The following is a 6,000-nucleotide window of genomic DNA, read 5'->3' as shown; positions in this document are numbered from 1 at the left end:
TCGGTAGGTGGAAGCCAGGGTTAAACCGACAGAAGATAATCAATTCATGGGCTGGATCAATAAGTAATGGTATCTGCAGTCTGATTCAACAGCATCTTTACTTTTCAGAATAGAGGTTCAATTCACTTTAAGTCCTGCTTTAATCATTTTCGTGATGAAATTCCATCTGTCTTGGACTTCCACTGTGCTGGTGTAGGCTAAGCTTTCCCATTGAATAGATATTTTGTGGGGGTTTCCTTAGAACTTAATTCTGCTCTTGTTTAAGAGCTGCCATGCTTTTACCTGTAAGAATCCAGGACAGTAATGTACTTCAACTTGGCTTTAGGTAACTTCTAGTTGATTTTGTTTCGACACTAATTAATGGACAACAGTAAAATATGTGAATTGAAACTGGTAAACCAGAGTGATCATTTTAAAATACACCAAAATAATGCAATGTTCTTATCACTGTTCTCGCCATTCTCTTAGCGAGCCATTTTATGAAGGTGAGCAGTGTTGCAGTGAAGTTTGAGGGGCTGCTTTAAGTGAAATCATGCATCTCAAGCAGGAATGCATGTTTATACTGTTTCCCACACTAGCAGTTTCAAGTTACTCATATTTCCCAGTTACAATAAGCAGTGATACATTATTGGGAATCCTTGCACATTTGTAACAATATACACAAAAGTAAACTGACATCCAATGAGTATTGGTGTAACAAGACTCATCTTATGCTTCCTATATATATATAGTCTCTCTTAATTCCCGTAAATACCCTCTATAAGAGACTTTCATTTCTGGCAATACAGTGGGACACACATCCTCTAAAACCAATCTATTGAGAAACATTTAACATGTTGAAGAAAATACACACGTGTGCAAAACACAGCCATGCTTATATTGCTGAGTTGGCAAGAAAAGTCAAGCTAAGCCAAAACATGAGTCCAGAGCAAAGAGTGTGGGCTGAACTAGAGGTAATTTTCAGAATTATCTGAACAGGAGCTTTGATATTAATGAACTACATGTGTTAGGAAGCGATAAAACCTAAGGCCCCCAAAGAAAGAGAACTAGGTTAGAACTTCAAATAAAGCTGGGATTTCAAAAGTTTGCTCATTTAAATGGTTAGTGAGAAACAAAATAAAACCAATAAGTATCTCTTGTAAAGGTTATCATAAAAAAAAAATTAGCTTTGTTCTTTGTCTTGATGAAGGGAAAAAATAAAAACCAAAAGCAAATGTAAACTAATACACTTAGCAAAGTTGCAGGATACAAAATCAACACACAAAAATCAGTTGTATTTCTATAAACTAACAATAAATAATTCAGAAATAAAACTAAAATAAATTCTTTTATAAAAGTGTTAAATATTATAAAATACTAGGTGATAAATTTAATAAAGGAGATACAAGACTTGTATACTGAAAACTATTAGATATTGTGGCAAGGAATTAAAGAAGACATAAATAAATGGAAAATCATCCTGTGTTAATGGATTAAAAGACAGTATTGTTAAGTTGGCAATACTACTTAAAATAATCTACAGGTTCAATACAATCCTATCAAAAGTCCCAGGTGACCATTTTTTTTTTTTTTTTTTTTTTTTTTTTTTTTTTTTTTGCTGAAAAAAAATGCTAATGAAATTGTAAAGCCCCTGGCTAACCAAAATAATTTAAAAAGAAGAAAAGAGTACTTATATTTATTGATTTTAAAACTTATTACAAAGCTTGAAAAATCAAAACATTATAGCAGGAGAACAAGGGTAAACACATAGACTAATGAAATAAAATTGGGAGTCCAGAGATAAACCTATACATCTATGCACAATTACTTTTCAATAATAGTATCAAAATCATTTAATGGGGAAATATAATTTCTTCAATAAACTGTGTTGGGACAACCAGATATCTACATACCAAAGAATAAAGCTGTTCCTTGATTTCATATATATAAATATTAACTCAAAGCTGATTAATGACCTAAATAGAATAAAAACTATACAACTCTTAGAAGAAAACCTTAGAAGATTAACCGTCTTAATCTTAGGCTTAACAATGCATTGTTAGATATGACACTGAAAGCACAAACAACAAAAGCAAAAAAATAAATAAATTAGACTTCATCAAAACTGAAAATCCCTTTGTGCATCAGAGCACACTACAAAGAGTGACAATACAACCTACAAAATGGAAGCAAATATTTACAAATCATGTATCTAATAAGAGTCTATAGGCAGAATTTATAAAGAACTCTTTTAACTCAACAACAAAATGACAACTCCTTTTAAAAAATGAGGAGGGACTAAGATGGCCACCTTGAAACAACTGTGGTTAGGGGGTCCCACCAAGAAGAACAAAAACAACAGATGAATCCTGCACTGACAACTGAGGTATCCAGGTTCTCTCATTGGCACTGACTAGGCAGTTGGCGCAGCCCATGGAGAGTGAGGAAAAGCAGTGTGGAGCGACGGCCCACGCGGGAGCCACATGGAGCACGGAGAGCTCTCCCCCCGAGCCAAAGCAGGCAGTGAGTGATGGTGCTAACCCGCCTGGGAAAGCACACTTTTTCCTTCTATCTGTGCAACCCAGGGATCAGGAGATCCCATCATGAGCCCATGCCACCAGGACCCCGGGTCCCAAAACCAGAGCTGTGCAAATTCTCAATGGCTGCTTGGCTGGAGACTGTCTAAGACGACTGAGCTCCCACGGGGAGAGGCGGTGGCCATCACTTCGGCTGCGCTGCCTAAGACTACTGAGCTCCCAAGTGTTCGGGGTGGGGTTCGGTCACCGTCACTGCCGTTGCCTGGTGCCTAAGACGACTGAGCTACCGGGAGTGTGGTGGCTGCCATCACTGCAGCTCCACTCTGCCGTTTTCCCCTACTGGGGTGGGGTTTGGACCCAGGAGGAATTCCCCACAGTGCAGCACAGTGGTTGTGGCAGATTGTGGCAACACGGCCTCTTTAGGCTGGACCTTGAACCATCCCTTATCACCAGGTAGGGCCTCCTTGTGAGAATTTCAGCAACTCCAGCCAGGCGTTTATGCACAGAACTCTGATCTCCCTGGCACAGAGACCCTGCAGGAAGGGGTGGCCACAGTCTCCGCGGATCAGTGAACTTATTCTTTTCCCCTGCTGACTCTGAGGAATCCAGGCAGTCTGGACGAGAGAGAGTCCCCCCAGTGTAACGCATCCCCTCCACCAAGGGACAGCCAAAGTGCTTCATTAAGTGGTTCCTGATCCCATGCCTCCTGACTGGGCAAGATCCCCCAAAAGGAGTCACCAGACACCTTATACAGGAGTGTTGCCGCTGACTTCAGCTTGGTGCACCTCTGGGACAGAGCTCCCAGAGGAAGGAGCAGGCAGCCATCTTTACTATTCTGCCTCCACTGGTGACATCTCCAGGAATCATGGGAGGGAGGCAGGTGAATAGGGTATGGAATGGACCCCCAGCAAATGGCAGCAGCCTTACAGAAGAGGGCCTGGCTGTTGAAAGAAAATCAAACAGAAAGCAATAATAACAGTATCAACAAAACGTCCTCATAAAAACTCCATCCAATGGTCAACAGCCTCAAAGACTGAAGCTAAACTCATGAAGATGAGAAAAAGTCAACAAAAAATGCTGAAAACTCAAAAAGCCAGAGTGCCTTTTCTCTTCCAAGTGATCACAACACCTCTCCAGCAAGGGCACAGACCTGGGATGAGGCTGAAATGCATGACGTGACAGAAGTAGGCTTCAGAAGGTGGGTTAATAATGAACTTTGCTGAGCTAAAGGAGCATATTCTAACCCAACGCAAGGAAGATAAGAACCATGATAAATATTACAGGAGTTGCTAATCGGAATAACCAGTTTAGAGAGTGTATTAGGGTTCCCTAGAGGGACAGAACTAATAGGATATATATACATATATAAAACTAATAGGATATATATAAATACAGAACTAATAGGATATATATATCAGAACCAATAGGATATATATAGACTAGGATATAGACAGAATTTATATATATATATATTATACAATAGGATTATATATATATGATATTATAGGATATATATAGGGGAGTTTATTAAGTATTAACTTATATGATCACAAGGTCCCACAATAGGCTATCTGCAAGCTTGAGGAGCAAGGAGAGCCAGTCCGAGTCCCAAAGCTAAAGAACTTGAAGTCTGATGTTGGAGGGCAGGAAGCATCCAGCACAAGAGACAGATGTAGGCTGGTAGGCTAGGCCAACCTTGCCTTTTCATGTTTTTCTGCCTGCTTTATGTTCACTGGCAACTGATTAGATTGTGCCCACTAGATTAAGGGTGGGTCTGCCTTCTCCAGCCCACAGACTCAAATGTTAATCTCCTTTGACAACACCCTCACAGACACACCCAGGATCAATACTCTGCATACTTCAATCCAATCAAGTTGACACTCAGTATTAACCATCACAGAGAAAAACATACATGTCCTGATGGAGCTGAAAAACACAACACAGGAACTACGCAACCGCAAGTATCAATAGCTGAATGGACCAAGCAGAGGAAAGAATTTCAGAGCTTGAAGGCTATGTTGCTGAAATAAAGACAGGCAGACAAGATAAGAGAAAAAAGAATAAAAAGGAACAAACAAAACCTCCCAGAACTATAGGATTATGTAAAAAGACCAAACCTATGACTGATTGGGGTACCTGAAAGAGACGGGAAGAATGGAGGAGCCAAGTTGGAAAACATACCTCAGGATATCATCCAGAATAACTTTCCCAACCTAGAAATACAGGCCAATATTCAAACTGAAGAAATCCAGAGAACTCTAGTAAGATACTCCATGAGAAGATCAACCCCCAAACACATAATCATCACATTCTTCAAGGTAAAAATGAAGGAAGAAATGTTAAGGGAAGCCAGAGTGAAAGATCAGGTCACCTACAAAGGGAAGCCCTTTGGAATAATAGCAGACCTTTCAGCATAAACCCTACAAGCCAGAAAAGATTGGAGGGGTCAGTATTCACATTGTTAAAGAAAAAAATTTCCACCTCAGAATTTCATATCTGGCCAAACTAAGCTTCGTAAATGAAGGAGAAATAAAATCCTTTTCAGACAAGCAAATGCTGAGGAAATTCATTACCACCAGGCCTGTCTTGCAAGAGCTCCTGAAGGAAGCACTAAATATGGAAAGAACAAACTGTTACCAGACACTACAAAAACACACTGAAGTACACAGACTAATGACACTATGAAGCAACTACATCAACAAGTCTGCAAAATAACCCCTAGCATCATGATGACAGGATCAAATTCACACATAACAATATTAACCTTAAGTGTAAAAGGGATAAATGCCCCAATTAAATGACACAGAATGGCAAGCTGGATAAGGAGTTAAGACCCGTTGGTGTGCTATATTCAAGAGAGTCATCTCACATGCAAAGACACACATAGGCTCAAAATAAAGGGACAGAGGAAAATCTACCAAGCAAATGAAAAGCAGAAAAAGCAGGAGTTGCCATCCTAGTTTCTGACAAAACAGACTTTAAAGGAACAAAGATTAAATAAGACAAAGAAGGGCATTATGTGATAAAGGTTTCAATTCAACAAGAAGAGCTAACTATCCTAAATATATATGTGCCCAGCACAGGAGCACCCAGATTCATAAAACAAGGTCTTGGAGACCTACAAAGAAACTTAGACTCCCACACAATAATAGTGGGAGACTTTAACACCCCATTGTTAATATTTGACAGATCATTGAGACAGAAAATTAACAAAGATATTCAGGACTTCAACTCAGCTCTGGATCAAGTCAGCCTGATATATATCTACATAATTCTCCACCCACCCCCAAAAATAGAATATACATTCTTATTGGTGCCACATGGCACTTACTCTAAAATCAATCACATGATTGGAAGTAAAACACTCCTCAGCAAATGCAAAAGAACCAAAATCAAAACAAGCAGTCTCTCAGACCACAGTGCAATCAAATTTGAACTCAAACTCAAGAAACTCACTCAAAATTACACAACTACATGAAAATTG

The sequence above is a fragment of the Rhinopithecus bieti genome, unplaced genomic scaffold (assembly GCF_001698545.2).
Source record: "Rhinopithecus bieti isolate Rb0 unplaced genomic scaffold, ASM169854v2 scaffold_39, whole genome shotgun sequence".
Classification (NCBI taxonomy): Eukaryota; Metazoa; Chordata; class Mammalia; order Primates; family Cercopithecidae; genus Rhinopithecus; species Rhinopithecus bieti.
The sequence above is the reverse complement of the archived record's forward strand: the minus strand, read 5'-3'. Positions refer to the sequence as shown.